At 34.7% G+C, this 18,687-nt stretch overlaps 1 protein-coding gene across 13 annotated transcripts in view; it reads right to left on the bottom strand.

Moving 5' to 3' along the window:
- CSGALNACT1 (chondroitin sulfate N-acetylgalactosaminyltransferase 1) overlaps positions 1–18,687 on the bottom strand; it is a 395,383-nt gene that overhangs the window by 284,865 nt on the left and 91,831 nt on the right. For 7 of the 13 annotated variants that reach the window (XM_074287440.1, XM_074287428.1, XM_074287425.1 and 4 more), the window contains exon 3: positions 1,365–1,463. The exons of the other annotated variants lie outside the window; for them this stretch is intronic. The gene's annotated coding sequence lies outside the window, so the exon portion shown is untranslated. The remainder of the gene's footprint in view (positions 1–1,364; positions 1,464–18,687) is intronic. 13 annotated transcript variants of the gene reach the window in all.

Here is an 18,687-nt window from a genome sequence, read left to right as displayed (position 1 = left end):
CTCTTTCTTAAATCTAGGCAATTTACAAAATAATAAAAACCAAGCCCTGTTCACAATGAAAATTTTATACTCAGTTCTCCAAACCAGGGAAAGGTGGCTCCAGCATACCCATTCATGAATGCAAGGAAATATTACTGCATTCTAAGAATACAGGGAAGTATGCATGGGAAGATATTTATTGATGCAAAGAAAAGTAATAAACAGGAACATAATGACTATAGCAATATAAAAAAATGAATCAATAACAAAATTGAATGCTGTGCTATCTTTGTAAATCAAATGTGTTCCCTAAGAAAATGCACCCCTTTCCTTTCTTCACACTAGGATTAGAAAGGGAAACACTGCATCAAACTTGGTGGATATCTTGGGGAATTTTGCCCTGCTATTTATTTTTTCCTCTTTCTTTTTTTATTGTTATAAGCAATAGTTCTCAGGGTAAGGAGAAGGCAGATATTTGGAAATGATAGATTAAAATATACATACATATATATGTATACATATATATATGTATATACACACACACACACATATATATATATATGTATACACACACACACACACACACACACACACACATATATATATATATATATATATATATATATATATAAATTCCAAAGCAAAAAATGTTGCCTCTCTAAAAAATTCAAGGGCTACAGACAATTTAAACCAGGACAAAGGAAATTCAATAACTGATTTGGTTGGCCATTATTTTAACCTTAAGGCAAAAAAGGATTGCTGCATTCTCCACTGTAACTTGACCCTTTCTGCAGTGAGACAAGAGTGTTGGAATCAAGGTACATACAAACCACTTCATTTTGGTGCAGTGAAGAACAAAGCTGACAATGTATTGAGATGTTTAATGAACCAAATTTGGGGAAATGTATAACTCTAGGGAAAATGATGCAACAGAAGAATAAATTAAGACAGAAGTGTGGGAGTTGGCCTGAGACACACTATAATTAAGACACAAAGGATTCAATCTCAGTGAAAAGAATGCAAGTTACAAAAGGCAGATAATTTATCTTCCCACAAAGAATTGCCTCTATCTTTTAAAAAATACATATTATTGATGAGTTTTGTCTTAACATCATGCTAATTTCTGGGGGGAAATCCCTACCATCATGACTGAATCTTGCATTGGGACAAATAAAGCGAAAGACAATGTATACACCATTCTGCTCTAGCAACCTCCTATCTCTCTGCTAGGAGCCTCCCTCTACCTAGAGAGCACAAAGGAAATATTGTTGTTTGGTAATTTTTCAGACATGTCTGACTCCTCATAACCCCTTGTGGCTAGCCATTCTCTTCTCTATGTCATTTTATGATAAGAAAACTGAGGCAAACAGAGTTAAGTGACTTACCCAGGGTCACAAAGCTAGTAAGTGTCAGAGGCTGGATTTGAATTCAGTTCTTCCTGACTGCAAGCCTGTTGCTTTCTCTTTTACATCACTTAGTTGCCCCTAAAGAAAGTACACATGTAAGGAAAAAGTAAGTGACGGCAACAAAGAGCACCTATAGTGGAGTAAAAGAGATGAGATGGCAGCGATTATAACTGACAAGACCAGGAGCTTTTGGAGAACTATAGTAAGTCTCACAAGGAAAGCACCACTGTTTGGAACCTGCCTGGATCACTCCAAACCTTAGTTGTTCATATGGCCTTGAAAAGAAACAGAAATGAAAGAGAAGGACTTAAAGTATCTTACCAGTACAAATTTTAAATAAAGTAACGGAAGAAAAGGGAAGATTCTTTAGCTCATAATGGAGGAAAATAAATAGATCCCATAACTAGAACAAAAGAAAAATGAGATGAAATTAAATTAGGTATGAGAAATCAACAACTCTATCAAGACGAGGATATTGAACAACATTTTAGCATAGGACACTGAAAACAAAGGATAAAGAGTAATGACAAGAACTACACGAATTAATGAAGACAAGATCAATATTACTCAATAAAAGAAAACATCAGGGAGACAAGGGAGATATATAAAAAAAACAGATCTGCCCACTGTGCAACCCATTTCAATGGCAACTGGACAAAAAACTTGCTGACACACAAGAAAATTTTGTTTGTTTCTGGTAAGGCTCTGAGCACCAGAATCTGGTGTAGAGTGAGCACAGTCCTAAGAATCACTGAAAAGGTAAAGGACAATTCTTTCCAGCTAACCAATGAATTCATTTTCAAATTTCCAAAGAAATAATGAGCTGGTGCAAAGAGATATTAGAAATCATGAGCAATATTACCAAGAACCATAATTACATTAAGTACAGTGGAAATAGGAGCAATAATCAACCCAGGCATTAAAAAATAAGTACAAATTATATCAGGGACATATGACAGCTTTTCAAATGACTATTAAATGACTGATTTAGTAGCAAATTAAATACAATATTATTATTCTTTGACATTTAAAGTTTTCAGTCACTCACTCACTAACTTGTATGTATAATTGTTAGCATATTTATAAAATATTTTAAGGTTTGAAAAGTGCTTTACATATTTTATCTCATTCACTCCTCACAATCCTAGAAGGTAGATGCTATTATTATCCACATTTGGAGGTTGTGATTTTTCCTATGGTCATATAGCCAATAAATAAATATTTAAGCTTCTTAGCTGGGATTTTAATTCAGGTCTTCCTGACTGAGGGTCCCAAATTCTTACCCAATGCACCACCTAGATGCCTGTATTAATTGTATATAGAAAAATGTGCAAAGTTCTATAGAGAACAGGATGGGTGGGAGAAGAATACACAGGTGGGCCTTCCCCAAACCCAAGTCTATAAGATAGCTAAATTATGGGACTTCTGGTGAAGTAGCAGAGAGATTCCTTTAAAGCAGAAACAAGTCACCTTCCCTGATCACTTTAGGCCTCGGTTGTCCATACAGCCTAGAACAGAAAGAGAAATGAAATAGAAAGAACTGGTCTGGATTCACACACCACCATGCAAGATATTCCACACAGCCCCAAGAGACCAACAACAATGGATGACAATTCTAAAAACATTTCACTATGACCTGGACTGCAAATAACAATCTCAATATTCTACAAATATTTACTAAAGATCATAAGAAGAAAAGAAAGTAGGGTCTCAGTAGATCTCTTAACAGTGTCTCTAATTCTCCTGTTCATCTAAATAATCAAAAAAAGACTGTTTTTCAATAGCCAAACAGATTAAAAGCAAAACAGACTCCAGTGAATCTCCTGAAAAGCAAATCAGAAAACAGACTTCAATTTTATTACTGGCTAGGCTCACAAATAGTAAAATAGATTGGAAGAACTTTATATATGCTAAGGGATTGTTCTGAGAATGTATTAATGTTACAAGGTACATATACAATATAGTATAAGTTTTAGGTATTGGTTAAGTGGGAATTTGTATTTAAAACAGTTTCAGAAGGAAACAATGTATCCAGCTTATAAAGAAAACCAAATGATGAGTTTTGCTGGCAGTGGAAACATAATAAGGTACTTAGGAAAAGTCTTTCTGTATGAGAAAAGTCTAAGAAAATTAAGGCAACATACTATATCACCCAATCAAGAGGCTATCATGAAAACATTTAAGATGCAAGTCACTGAAGTAAACTAAAATATGATACATATTTTTTCTTCATGCTATGTTTGTTTTGCTTGAACATACTAAAAAAGCTTTAGAACCTGCCTACTAAACATAACCCATATTGCCTTTGTTACATTTATAAGCTGTTTCAAAGGAACTGCCTCATCTCTCCGTATTTCTATCTTAATTAAGGAACTGAAGTAGTTTTCCTAAAACTCAGATCTGATTATGTTGCCCACCTACTCAGGAAACTCCAGTGGCTCCCTATTGCCTCCAGGAGCAAATACAAAATGTTCTATTTGGCATACAAAACCTTTCACAGCCCCACTTCATACCTTTCCATTTTCTCATCTCTTCTAACATGGACTCTTCATTGCACTGGCACTGACATCTCAATTGCTCCATAAACACTCCATCTGTAGCTCTAAGCATCTTCTCTGGCTATTCTCCCATACCTGGAATGTTCTTCCTTCTCCACTTGGACTACTAACTTCCCTGACTTCCCAATAAAATCCCTCCTTCTATGTAAGCTTTCCCAATACCTCTTGATTCTACAGCCTTCTCATCTGTTGATTATTTCCTATATATCTTGTATATAGCTTGACTTTATATCTATATTTGTTGCTTGTTGTTTCCCCCATTAGAATGTAAGCTCCTTGAGGGTAAGATTATATTCACCTTTTTCCTTCATCCCCAGTGCTTTGAACAGTTCCTAGCAAGTAACAGGCACTTAACAAATGTTAATTGAATTGAGTATATATAAAGAATTTCTCACCAGTGAACAGAGTCATCCTTAACCAAAAAGAAACATAATCTGAGTTTACAGATTCATACTCTCTCCTGTCTGTCTTTCTGTCTGGTTTCCACTCCTTAACCTCTGTCTCTGCTCAACCTTTCCACTTCTTTTTTGCCAATTAGCTTTCATTCTCTCCCCCTTCCTTTCACCTCTTAACTTTTACTTTACAAAAGTGAATCTTAAAGACTATCCCAGGCCACCTGATAAGATTTTGTGTGTATCCTCCAAAGAAAAACAGAATTAAACATAGATTTACCCCTAGGTTGGCTAAAAAGTGATGGTGGCTTTGGCTAAAACAACTCTCAAAAAACAAAACCATCTACCAATTCATAAAGTGGTTAAAATGTCCATCAGTAAGAGTGGCAGCCATACCTGCAGCATCATAAATACTAGCAGTATTTTCAGAGACTAGTCTACAATTCAGTTTTATAAAGTAAAACCTCACTGATCAGTTTAATTGGTAAGAATAAAAGTATGAATAAGAAGACAGTCTTTAAATGAAGATGGTTTTTTGAAGAAATACACTTTTATTATGTTTACTGAATAATTCTCCTCGATACCACCACCACCATCCCCTTAGCAGATATTTTAATAAGAACTCTTTCTGGATCCTATGCTTTACTGCAAGAGTCACACATGCATTTAGGAAAGGTAGTGGTGATGACAACAGGTGAAGAGGGAAAAATTTTGTGATTATATTGCTCTGACATTCACTGAAATGTTGCTCTTCCATTCACTAGAAGGGTAAGACCCCCATGGGGACTCGTACCTAAAATCTCCCAGGCAGTCAAAACTTCAAAAGGGACTTCCAGGTAAACTGGGGAGAAATATGATATTGTAACAGAAATCATTAAGGAATAATGTTGAGGGTTTTTTATTCACTTTGTATATCAAAACCTTGATGATTTCCTTCTCAGAATATTTTTTAATTCATAATTGAAGACACTAAATTTCAGTTAGAGGGCTAATGCAAATAAAGTTGCAATTTTTTCCATCCAAGTTTGCAGACCTTTCAAATCAATTCATGGACCACATGGAGCTTCCTGTGTTATAAGGCTGTTTAAAGTCTTATTAATTAGCACAGATTTCTATCAGAGGCAATCAACAGTTTCAGATTTTATTGTCATTCATTTAAAAGAGAGAAAAACAAAATTCTTTCTAAGTGGCAGCAAATACAAGGAGAAACAAACATTCTAGTTGTCTAATCAGTCCAAGGCTATGGAAAGAAGGAAGGAAGGAAGAAAGAAGGAAGGAAGGAAAGAAGGAAGGAAGGAAGGAAGGAAGGAAGGAAGGAAGGAAGGAAGGAAGGAAGGAAGGAAGGAAGGAAGGAAGGAAGGAAGGAAGGAAGGAAGGAAGGAAGGAAGGAAGGAAGGAAGGAAGGAAGGAAGGAAGGAAGGAAGGGAAGGAGGTAGGTAGGAAAGGAGGGAGGTTAGGGAGGGAGGGAGGAAGGAAGGAAGGAAAGAAAGAAAGGAGAGAGTGAAGAAATGGAGGAAGGAAGGAAGGAAGGAAGGAAGGAAGGAAGGAAGGAAGGAAGGAAGGAAGGAAGGAAGGAAGGGAGGAAGGAATGAAGAAAGGAAGGAAGGAAGGAAAGAAGGGAGGGAGGGATGGAGGGAGGGAGGGAGGGAAGAGGAAGGGAGAAGGGAAGGGGGAAAGAAAGGGAGAAAGGGAGGGAGGAAGGGAAGAAGGGAGGGAAGGGAGGAAGGAGTGAGGGAGAGAGGGAGGAGAGAGGGAGGAAAGGAAGGGGGGAAACCTTTTTTTAAAAGAAAATATTTTAATTAAAATAAAACCTTAAAATAACTACAGATATAATAACAAAATTAAATTATGATGTAAAATAGTAGATGCTTCATAAGAAATCTCCAGTAGAGCTTCTTGATCTCTCAATTCCTCTTCCACTAGTATTGGTTCACTCAAGCAGAAATCTCTGGCCTATCCTCAAAATCTCAGAATTGCAACAAAAGCTACAAGTCAATAATAATATGTGAAAGCATAACAATTTTTACTTCAAGATTTCTAAAGACCTATGATTTCACAGTTTGATATCCTCCTTCCACTGCCAAAGATTAAAGGACCTCTGTGTTTTAGTTGTTGGCTTCATGAGTTGCTAAAGCCAAAAGTTTCATCATCCCCACAGTCAACTTTCTGGTGATAAGGATCTCCAAGTTCAAAATGATCCCTGAATGGTCCAGTATCACATCTTTCTGATTTCAATAAGCTCCCTAACAGAGAAATGCAGAAAATCCCTTTCAAATATACAGTTTCCATCAATTTAAAACTATATCAACATAACCAGCAAAACAGTACCTATTGTTGCAAAAATATATCATCATAATTGGATCCCCAGGAGGCAGTGATTTTATTTATTCACTCCAAAATAGCAGCCACAGTAAATAACAACCTTTCTGAATGATATTTGTGGAGCCACACTACCAACAACAACAGCTTAACAGAATAGAAAAGAATACTGGGATTGGAATCTGAGGACTTGGGCTCAAATCCAATCTTTGCTATTTAATAAATGTGTTATTCTCTGAGTTTCATTTTCCTCCTCTATAAATTGAGAGTATCATATTGGATCATCACTGAGTTCTTTCCAGCACTAAATATTCTACCCTAATTCATTACACAAATCACTAAAATGTCAATCTCATGACTTCAATGGCTACTAGTCTTCCTACTTTTAGAAGTTCATTTGCTATTATTGTCAATGGGAAATAATGGGGGGAAGAGAATTTTGCATTTCTACCCTAAAACTGTAGAAGATATGAAATGTATAAGAAGTGAAAATGTGCAGCAATTATAGTGCTTTCAAGTATATTTAGTAACTCCACTAGACTGATAAAGATCTCTTTAGGGAATCTGCTTCCAGACATGGTTCAGAAATATAATTTGCATATTAATTACTTGTATATAAATGATTTAAAGTGATTAGATTTTTCCTTACAATCCAAAATAGTATAAAGTTATTGTGAAAGGGGAAAGCTAGGAGGCTCAGTGGATAGACTACTGGGCTTGGAATCAGGAAAATTCACCCTCCTGAGTTCAAATTTGGGCTCAGACACTAACTGTGTGATCCTGAGCAAGTCACTTAACCCTATTTGCCTCAATTTCCTCAACTGTAAAATGAGTTGGAGAAGACAATGGTATCTTTGCCAAGAAAACCCCAAATAGAGAGACAAAGTTGAATACAATTGAAACAACCCAGCAATAACCATAGAATGAAGAGAGACATTGATTCCAGTCCTGGCTCTGCTATTTACTGACCGAATGGTCACTTAATGTCTGTGGATACTAGTTTCCTCATAAAGAAAATAAAGTGGTTGGAAAAAAGGAAGGAAACAAGCATTTAATAAATACTATACTGTGTGTCAGGAATAGCACTAAATACTTTACAAATAATATTATGATTCTCATAATATCTTGGTAAGGTGGTTGCTCTCATTAATCCCCAATTAGCAGATGACAGTGGACAGAAGTAGGTTAAATAACTTGACCAGAGTCATGTGCAGCAAGTGTCTAAGGCAGGGTTTGAACCCAGATCTTCCTGGTCCAGCAGTCCATCAACCATTGCACCAGCTGTTTGAGCAAGATAATCTCTTATGTTCTGGAATTCTGTGACATTATGACTCAACAAATTGTTATTAAGCATCTCTAGTTGTACTTTTAGTACCATAAGTACCCGGTACTTTAAGAACCACAAAACAAGGGGCAGCTAGATGGCGTAGTGGATAGAGCACCGGCCCTGAAGTCAGGAGGACCTGAGTTCAAATCCAGCCTCAGACACTTCACACTTCCTAGCTGTGTGACCCTGGGCAAGTCACTTAAGCCCAATTGCCTCACCTTAAAAAAAAAAAAAAAAAAAAAAACCATACAAAATGTGATCTAATATTCTTAGGACCAGACCATTTAGAACTTAGTTGAGAAGTCAGGATAGCTATAGTGGAACACAATTTGCAATAATAGGTCTGTAATGGATCCAATAGATAGGGTACTGGTCTTGGAATCAAGAAGACCTGAGTTCAATTCTGCTTTAGACAACTACTAAATCTGCGACCCTAAAGAAGTCATTTAAGATCTCTCAGTCTCAGATTCTTTATCTACAAAGCAAAGGGACAAGACTCTTACTTTTCTAAATTCCCTTCTAGTTCTAAATCTCTGAGCCATGGAATATAAAGTACAATTTAGAATTGTAAATTCTTTTTCATTCACCTGCAGTAGTCCTTAAAGATTATGTTCCCAGAGTACAAACTCTTGTAGAATAGATGAAACCAAAAAGGCAGGTTAGGCAATAGGCTGTGTGTAAATCATTTAAGGATTAACCTAGCTAAGCATAAAAAAAACCTCATCACTGGAAGGTGAGCCACCAGTAAAGGTTGGGATCTTTTTTCAGCCACATCAACTCATAAAAACATCTTATAAGACACAAAGAAAGCACCCACCCTGAAAGAATCACTGATGTTTGCAGTGTAGATGTAAGAAAATACATTAGAAAGTGTGCAAGTGGAACAGACCCAAGTGCTAAGGAATTCAAGGAAAATGTCATGTCAGTGTGGGGTAGGTAAAATAAGGTTTCAGATAGGAATTGAAAGTAATATAAAGTCTGAAGTGGACAGGGCAAAAGGATGGAGAACAGAAGTTGACTTCAGCAGAGTTGGTAGAAAGATAAGGATATTAGAGGTAAACATGGGGTGGGATATTCCATGAAATGCCAATAAAAACAGTCAAAAGATGAGTTGACCTTCATCAACATGGTCCTTTATAACCATAAAGCCACTCTATGTTAACTCTATCTTAATCATTACTATAGCTTACACAGACCCTTAAGAACTCAAAAGGAGCAAAATACTAATGTTAAGCTCCTTGCTCCTTGGCATTCACATTATGGGGCCATCTACCTATGAGGATAAAATTAGATAATATTTATAAAGTGCTCCCCAAATCTTCAAGCACAATAGAAATGCTAAATATTACTATTACATTCAAGTGGAGAAAGACCACACATATAAGAGATGGGGTACTCTACTGATTTCAATATAAGCCATATCCCTAAAATACTTAGTTGGATAGGAGAAAAAAAATTTTTTATAGTTTTTATTTACCAGATATATACATGAGTAATTTTACAGTATTGACAATTGCCAAACCTGCCAGATGGCAGGTTGACTAATACATGTTAAATATGTTAAAGTATAAATTAAATACAATATATGTATACATGTCCAAACAGTTGTTTTGCTATACAAAAAGAATTGGACTTTGAAATAGTGTACAATTAGCCTGTGAAGGAAATCCAAAATGCAGGCAGACAAAAATAGAGGGATTGGGAATACTATGTAGTGGTTCATAGTCACCTCCCAGAGTTCTTTCACTGGGTGTAGCTGGTTCAGTTCATTACTGCTCTCTTGGAACTGATTTGGTTCATCTCATTGTTGAAGAGGGCCACGTCCATCAGAACTGATCATTGTATAGTATTGTTGTTGAAGTATCTAATGATCTCTTGGTCTTGCTCATTTCACTCAGAATCAGTTCATGTAAATCTCTCCAGGCTTTTCTGAAATCATCCTGCTGGTCATTTCTTACAAAACACTAATATTCCATAACATTCATATACCACAAATTATTCAGCCATTTTTTAATTGATGGGCATCCACTTGTTTCCAGTTTCTGGCCACTACAAAGAGGGCTGCCACAAACATTCTTGCACCTACAGGTCCCTTTCCCTTCTTTAAAGGGAAGATATCTTTATATCTCTTTGGAATATAAGCCCAGTAGTAACACTGCCGGGTCAAAGGGTATGTGCAGTTTGATAACTTTTTGAGCATAGTTAGGAGAAAAAATTTTTAATGATCAGGCTGATTTGGATTTTTAAATTTTCCATTCAGAAGCACAATTGCATAGAAAGGAAACTGACATAATAGAGGACATAGGAAGAAAATCTGATAAATTTTAGTCATTTTCACTTAGAAAAAAGAATCCTTAGATTAAGAACCCAAAGGTCTTGGTTTTATTTTATTTTTTAAAGATATATTTATTTGATATCTCTTTCATAATAGGATCTATTAACAATATCAAATGAATCTTTTCTTGTAACAAAGAAAAGTTAGGTTAATTAGCCAGCTGATAAAATGACCTTATCCTACAGTGAAATGAAACATTCTTCATCCATTGGTTCTTGTTTCTAGACCCAAAAAGAGGAATGTGTTTCTTCTTCTCCTCTCTGAGGCCATCATTGATCATTATAGTTATTATTTATCTTAATCTGATTATTGTTTTCATTTTCATCATTATAATCCTAAGAAATAAGTTTTAAGCCCATAATTTACTATCTATGTCACCCTGGGCAAATCCCTAATTTCCTTATCAATAAAGTGGAGATAATAACAGCTTGTGGGATGACAATGATAATAAAGACAAAAATGTATAAAATAGTTTTGAAAACTGTGAAAAATTATAAGAACATAAGTTATTCATTTTACAATCTCATTCATATTATAAAAAGTGTGGCTAAAAAGTATAGTGCAATGGATAGAGTATTGGGCCTGTAGTCAAAAAGACCTGAATTCCAATCTGCCTTCTGATACTTGCTAGCTATGTGACCCTGGGCAAATAATTTAAACCCTCTTTGCCTCAGTTTTTCCATCTGTAAAATGATCTACAGAAAGTAAAAGCAAACCACTCCAGTATCTCTGGATAGAAAATCCCAAATGGTGTCACAGAGAATCAAATGTGACTTAAAACAGCAAATAAAAACAAATGAAAACTTTTGGTCCAAATCCTATTTAAAATAATCACAAATTCCAAATTCTTTGCAAATTAATAATTTGAGTTTACTATAGGTATATGTCATATGTAAATATATATATTTTGGTATATTCTAATTCTAGTATATAAATACATCATAATAATATAGTCAGTTGGTCATCACATATTTATTAAGATTTATTATTATTAAAATAAAATAATTTATTATTTGCTATGTGTCATGCTTCTTGCTAAGTACTGGAGACAACAAATATAACCAAAAATGCAAGTTGGTCTCTGCCCTCAAAGAGGCAGTGAGATGGTATAGTGGACAGAGTGATCAATCTGGGGTCAGGAAAATCTAAGTTTGAATCAAGTCTCAAACACCTATGAGCCTGCATGATCCTAGACAAGTCATTTAACCCTCCTCTGTTTATTTCCTCATATGTAAAATGGGTTATATCTATGAGGATAAAATTAAATAATATTTATAAAAATGTTCTGCAAACCTTCAAGCACTATAAAAATGCCAAATATTATTACTATTACATTCTAATGGGGGAAGACAACACATACAAGAGATGGAATATTCTACCGATTTCAATATGTCATATCCCTAAAACATTTATTTGGACAGGAGAAAAATAAACAAACACAGAAATATAAAATCAAAGAACTTCACTCAGATTTTATATAAATTAGAATGGGAGAATTAGGGGTTGGGAGATAAAAAGAATTTCATGATATTCAGACAAATATGATAAGTATTTTTTAAACCAGAATCCTGAAACACATGACCATTAATAAAATTCTGGTTAAAGGATATCATGATTCACAGCACTCTGGTCAAATCCCATTTTGGGCCATTCCATTCAACTTGTCAAAAACCATAACTTCTACCTACTGTTCCAGTGAATGGAACTCTCCATTTCCTATCACAAAAGTAACCTTAAGGGTCTATACATCATTGCTATAAAAAGAAGCCTTGTTTAAGAGTTAGTGAAAATACTCCCACTGATTATATGCCAAAGGCTTCAGGATCTCTGGGTTGAAAGGTACAATACAAATGTTAGTCATTGAATCAATAACATTCACTGGAAATAATATCTTCCAGCTGTTTCTCCAAATAAAAAACAAACATGTAATCAGAAATGCCTAGTTCCCAAAGACCTTCCCAGTATGGTCATATCCTGTAAACTTAGCACTGGATTTTGATTTTCATAACCAAGGAAGGGGATTTTAATCTTGATCTCAAAACTGTATATCTTGTGTGAAGCAAACTATAAATTCAGAACTTGACTAAATACTTAATCAAGAACAGAAACTGGTATCACTTAATAACCTGGCCTAGTAGTCAATTATTAGCAAGTTTCAGATTTTGAAAGAAAATACTTTTCAAATGCAAAGTTTTCTTAAAGCAACTGGAAGGGAAAATACATTAAGAAAGAGAAATGATAAAACTGGTGACTATATTTTGTAGGACTCTTTTTGAGTGATTTTTTTAAAGAAACAGGCAAAATGATTTTCCTAGAATAATACATCAATTTCCCCTTACAACAACATTTCTCACTCTCCACTAGTCAACAGAAGTATCTCTAAACTATTCAAATATTCAGAAACCAAAGACAATCAGAATGCTTGAGGGACAGAGTTCTGTATTTCTGAGAATATTTTCACTTATTCTCACAAAAAATCACTAAGCATTTAATAGGTGCTTACTATGTGGCAATGTACAAAGTACTAGTAAACAATTGTATATAAGGTTAAGTTCACCAAACTCTAACAATTAATTTAGTTGAGTCTTTTACTTTCTCACTTTCTGCATTTCTGTCTTCTGACTGCAGTGTAATTCCAATCCTGTACTGACTCCAGATCTAGTACTTTATCCACTAGACCATCTATATGTCTGCTCTAATGAGGATGAGCTTTTAAGAAAAAAAGAAATAAATAAAACTATCAAGAGCCATACATTTAAAAAAAATAACAAAAAATTATGAGAAAGATATATGTAACGAAGCTACAAAAGTAAATGAGCTAGCTCTATGCTTCTGGAAACTTTATTTTAAAAATGAAGTTTAGCAAGGAGGTGGAAGAGGAGAAAAAAAATGAGAAGAAAGAGGATTTATACATAGAAGGAGGCTGATCTAAATCAATTAATACATACAGGGAGATTGGAAATCATAAAAAAATTCAACAAAGAATATCTCAAGTATACCAAATATTTATAATTCATAGCACTCACATACAACCTTAATCTATATAGTTTTTTAAATTGCCATAATATTCCCTCTTCTATATTCCCTAAATTCTATAGGTATTATTTGTCATTGTTTAAATATTAGGCATCTTTGGCAGCAGGAAGTATGACCATTTCTTTACTTTCCATTCTTTCAAAATGTATGCATGTGATACAATGTATCCTGTACACTAAAATTTACAAATGCTACATATCATATGAGAAAAATCAAAGTCAGAAGTTGATGGCCAAAAGTTGAAACTAGAGCAATCAAAATACTATAACAATAAAATACTTAGCAAGCTAAACATTTTCAGAAAACCTTTAGTTATTTTTTTTATCGAGAAGCTATACACATTTTTAATCCATCTAGTAAATTTAAACAGTCAGTTGATTTAATTTAATACCTGAGATATTTATTTTACAGTTTCTCAGTTAAAAGTTTTCTTGTTGCTATTGTTGTTGTTGTTAAAAGAGGTTCAGAAAAAGACAAAGAGAAACAAGACAGCTTTGAAACCATGTTTTTATGTATTTCTATATGTATGGGGATGCTTGTGTTTGTTAATGTTTGTCAGGCTCAGACCAAAAAAAAAAAAGAAAGAAAGAAAATTAATTAAAAGAAAAAGGAAGAAAGAAGAAAAGCGGTTCAACAATAGTAATCAATACAGCAATCAAGTGTCACATTATATGCAATGTTTTGCACCCTTATTTTCTCTTCTTTTATAGGAAAAAATTGAAAAAAGTATTTTGCATCTCTTCTTTAGGACCAGGCTTTGCCATTTATATTTAATTACAGAATGTTCGATTTTGTCACTTCTTACTTTCCAAAGGAGATGTTTTCTTTAAAATAAAAAAAGGGGGGGTGACATACTAAGTAGATGCAAGTTATAAATCTATCTAATTATCTTAATTGCTAAATAAAATATTATTCTTGCTTTCTTGGAAAAAAAAAGAATCTTTTATAAGTTTCAACTATTTCACAAAATACCACTATAAGATGAAGTATTTCTTGTGATACAACAATCTCACTGCTCATTCATAAATACTCTTATTTCACCTATTTTTCCTTTATTTTTTATTATAGCTTTTTATTTTCAAAACACATGCATGGATAATTTTTCACCTATTTTTTTAAAGGCAGCAAGTCATTTTTTATAAAAAAAAAATCTAGCAAAATAAAAACAAAAATTCTATCTGCATTTCTGAATTATGAAGTAACTAGAACTCATAAACAATCACAATTTTTAAAGTGAAAAGGATACAAAAATAAGTGAACTCTCTGCTTCTGGAAGCTTTATTTTAAAAATTAAATTTATCATATTTTACTACTAAGAATTGTCTTTTTAGGGAAATTGGAAATATCCTAGCCTAGTGTGTAGAGCAGTAGAACATTGGAGCCCTTTGTTGTGGTTACTGATTTGAGAGAGAGAGGAAAAAAAAAAAAAAGCTTAAAAAAGTAGGCTTCTGGGTAAAAAAAAAAAAAAAAAAAAAAGGAAATACTTTAATAGTCTAGTCATTCTGCAAAACATTATGAAATGATGCCCCAAAAGGCATTAAATTGTTTGTTCCCTTTTCACCCAGCAATGTCAATACTGGACATACACCCAAATGAGATCAACAAAAAATGAAAGGGAATCATAGGTACAAAAATATTTATACCAACTCATTTGTAGTAGCAAGGAACTGGAAATAAAGGGAGTTCTCATCTACTAGGAAAAGGTTAAACAAACTGTGATATATGAATATAATAGAATATTATAAGAAATTATGAAAGGGACAGTTCTAAAGTAACCTGGAAAGATTTGTATGAATTATGAGATGAAATAAGCAGAACTCTGATTGATGCAATGGCCAATCATGATTCCAAAGAATGGTTGATATAAAACATGTTACTCAGTTCCTTATAGGGGTGATGTACTCAAAGTACAGAATGAAACATGTTTTTGGACATGGTAATGTGTGAATTTCTTTTGATTGGCTAGGTTTCTTTGTTTAAAAGAATGGAATTTTTTTCTTTACTTATAGAAGGGGAAATGATTGGGAAGAAGTTAATGATAGGGGAAAGAGGGTGAGGAGGGAGGGAAGGAGAGAAAGAGGGGGAAAGGGAGACAAGGAGAAGGAGAGGAAGAAGAAAGAGGGAGAGAGGGAGAGAAGGGAAAGGAAGAGAGAGAGAGGGAGTAGGATTACTGTAACATTTTTTTTTTTTAATGCACAAAAGGAAACACATTCAAGCAGGTCAGCTTTGAAACTAATATGCAGAATTTATTTTATATTTCTAAAAGCAAGTTGTACATAAAAAGTATAATGTTTTTCTGTTCTGTTATATATAGAAATGTTTCTTTTTCTAGTTTAAGTTCAGAATTTTTTAAATTAATTTTGTTTTTTAAAGGCTGCTTATCCTCCAAAGAGTAGGATTAGGAAGACAATTTTCTTCAGCACCATTGTTTTCACCTAATTTGTATAGCTGGAGTCTCTGCCCTGCTACTATCTAAAAATATAATACTAGTGGAATTCCCTAAGCCCTCTCTCCCAGTACAACACAGACACTCATCCCTCTCTCACAGACACCTTCTTCCTCAATGTTTGGTTGAAGTGATTGGAAACCCAGAGAAAGACCAAAAAACAAAAACAAAAACAAAAAAAAAACTCCAAAAACCTCATACCAAAAAAAGGATCTAACCCAGGGTTCTTTCTCAACCATATGCCAAACAATATGGGTCAAATTGTGCTCTTTTTTTAATCACCCACAGCCCTCTGCTTCGGGATGTCTCATTAAATTCCGTGTAATTCCCACATATTCTCTGTAATTCCCCACAAATGTGTTCCTGATTTGTCAGAACCCTTTATGCCTCTTGGCATCCCTATTCAGGATAGACATATTGCTGCTCCATGGCCCTGTTTGCCATTCATTTGTATAGATGTCATTGTTTTTATCTGTAGTCTTGGCATAAGGGTCATTTTTCTTATCTAAAGAATGAATATTCTGAACATGGGCCGAATTCAATCAATTTGTTCTTTCTCTAACCTATTACTGAACCTTGTTAGCCTTTACAGCAGAACTCAGTTATTGGATTCATGTGGGGTTGAATATCATTTCTTTTTATAGAATAGGTACACCAGACCCACTCTCATTTCACAAATCTCACACAGAAGCATTTATTTTCTAATCTTGAATAAGTTTAAATTCACAAAGATTAATTATAGAGGGAAATCAACAAGCATTTATTAAACACTATTGTGCCAGGCACTACATTAAGAGCTAGGGTTACAAAGAGGGGTACCAAAAAAAAAAGTCTGCCCTCTAGAAGTTTACAATCCAATAGTGGTGGGATGGGGAACATAATCAATATCCATTTAGCCTAAGACTACTAAAAAAAAATTTTTAACTCAAAGAACCATACTAATGTTCCTATGGAGCAGATAATTCCCAACAAACGACAGCGTGGATGATGAGGAGCACTTTTTACCCCCTTCAGGAGGAGGGGATGGGATTGATCCCATCTACCTTCACTTACTGGGGACTATCTCACAGCATAGCTGTCTCTTAAATTCTCTTAAACTCTCCATCTGGGAGTGGAGAACCATAAAGAAATAACCCAAAAGGCCCAGGTATAAAGTTACTAAGGGTTTTGATCCAGGGTAAAGATCTCAATTCCATGTAGCTTCCTTTTTCTAAAAAGCTAAAAATCTTGTAAATACAGATTATAAATAAAGTTCATAAAATTCCCTAAACCTTCCCTTACCTACCCACTCCAAGAATTTATTCACTGTCAAACAGTGGTTTCTCGGCCAGCTGAATTTTGTGTAATCAATCTTCCACAGGTCCTTCCCCAACTTACGTTATTCTAGATAGCAAAAATATCAATTCAAGAAAAGTAAAAGTAATAACTAGTATTTATATTTAACAATTCAAGGTTTGCAAAATACTTCATATATATATTATCTCATTTGATCTAACAACCTTATGAAGTAAGTGCTATTATTGTCCCCATTTTAGAGATGAGGAAACTGAGCCTGAGAGAGGGTGACCATACAGAGAGTATTTAAGGCAGGAATCAAACTCAGTTATTCCCAGATCCAGGTCTAGCACTCTATCCCTTGTACCACCTAACTGGGCATTATAATCCTATCTATCTAGTAAACCATTGTTAATATGTGTGTGTGTGTGTGTGTGTGTGTGTGTGTGTGTGTGTGTGTACACAAATAACCAGTCAGCAAAATTTATTACAAAGAAACACATAGAAAAGAATCGTGCTGCCCACTGCATGAGGTGATAAAACAAAAATAATAAAGAGAGGAGAAAATTTACCATTGTTCCAATGGTAAGAAGCCAAAATGTAATCATTCTCTTCACAAGCCGAGTTGGCCATCTAAGGAAAGGAGGAGGCTCCTGCCAATGTAAGGTGTAAAATCAAATTCCTAGAAATGATCCTCCATCATCTCCATGTTCATCTGTTAGTGCTGGGGCTCCTGCCACCACTCTCTCCAGCTCTCCTTTTGTATCTTTCTCCAGATTTAAAACTTTTGCTATCATAGAAAACTCTACCCTCAAGTTAAAATCCCAGAATAATTTCCTGACTCCTTGAAATAGAAAGAAATACAACTCCCACAGTCTTTAGTGACTTAGTCCCTCTTTCAAGGCAGCCAGTACAAGCCTTTCCAGACAGACTGTCACACCTTATGAAACCAAATTTTCTGTCTGCCTCACAACATAAAGCAGGAAGAGCATTTTTGCTAGAGGCTCTGAGTTCAAAGCTCAACTCTTTAACTACCTATATGGATGATCTTGGGAAGGTAACAACCCTCCCTATCCATCAGTTTACTTATCTGCTAAATGAGGAAAGTGAACTCTAAGTTCCCTTTTACCTCTAAGTCTAAGCTCCTATGATCTTAAGAAATTTTCAAGAAGATCATCACTTTTCAGCATCTGTTGCATGTGCCAGGTCTGCTCTAAAGTTTCTAGTCAGCTCAGGTAGAAATCTCTGGCCCCTGCCTAGAAGCTGCTGGCTCCAGCAAAGACTGGAAATTGGGAAGGGCAGGGGAAAAAAAGATGGATACTGATATATGGGGCATACCACTTCTTAATTTAATATTTCAAAAGATCCATCATTTCACCGATGTAAGAATTTTTTCTACCACTTTCAAATGATAGACAACCTTGAACTTCACTAGGTACTTAAACAAAGACAAATGCAATCTGCCATCCAACCATAAATCTTTCAAAATTGATAGGGGCAGCCAGAGTGAACTCTTCAAAAGTGTAGCCTTCAAGAACTGGGAAGTAACTCCTATCACAAAGAAACAGTGAAATGGAAATTAAATGGAGGGGAGGGCTCTCACTAGTCTAATCA

This window comes from Sminthopsis crassicaudata, chromosome 2 (assembly GCF_048593235.1).
Source record: "Sminthopsis crassicaudata isolate SCR6 chromosome 2, ASM4859323v1, whole genome shotgun sequence".
Taxonomy (NCBI): Eukaryota; Metazoa; Chordata; class Mammalia; order Dasyuromorphia; family Dasyuridae; genus Sminthopsis; species Sminthopsis crassicaudata.
The sequence above is the reverse complement of the archived record's forward strand: the minus strand, read 5'-3'. Positions and strand labels throughout refer to the sequence as shown.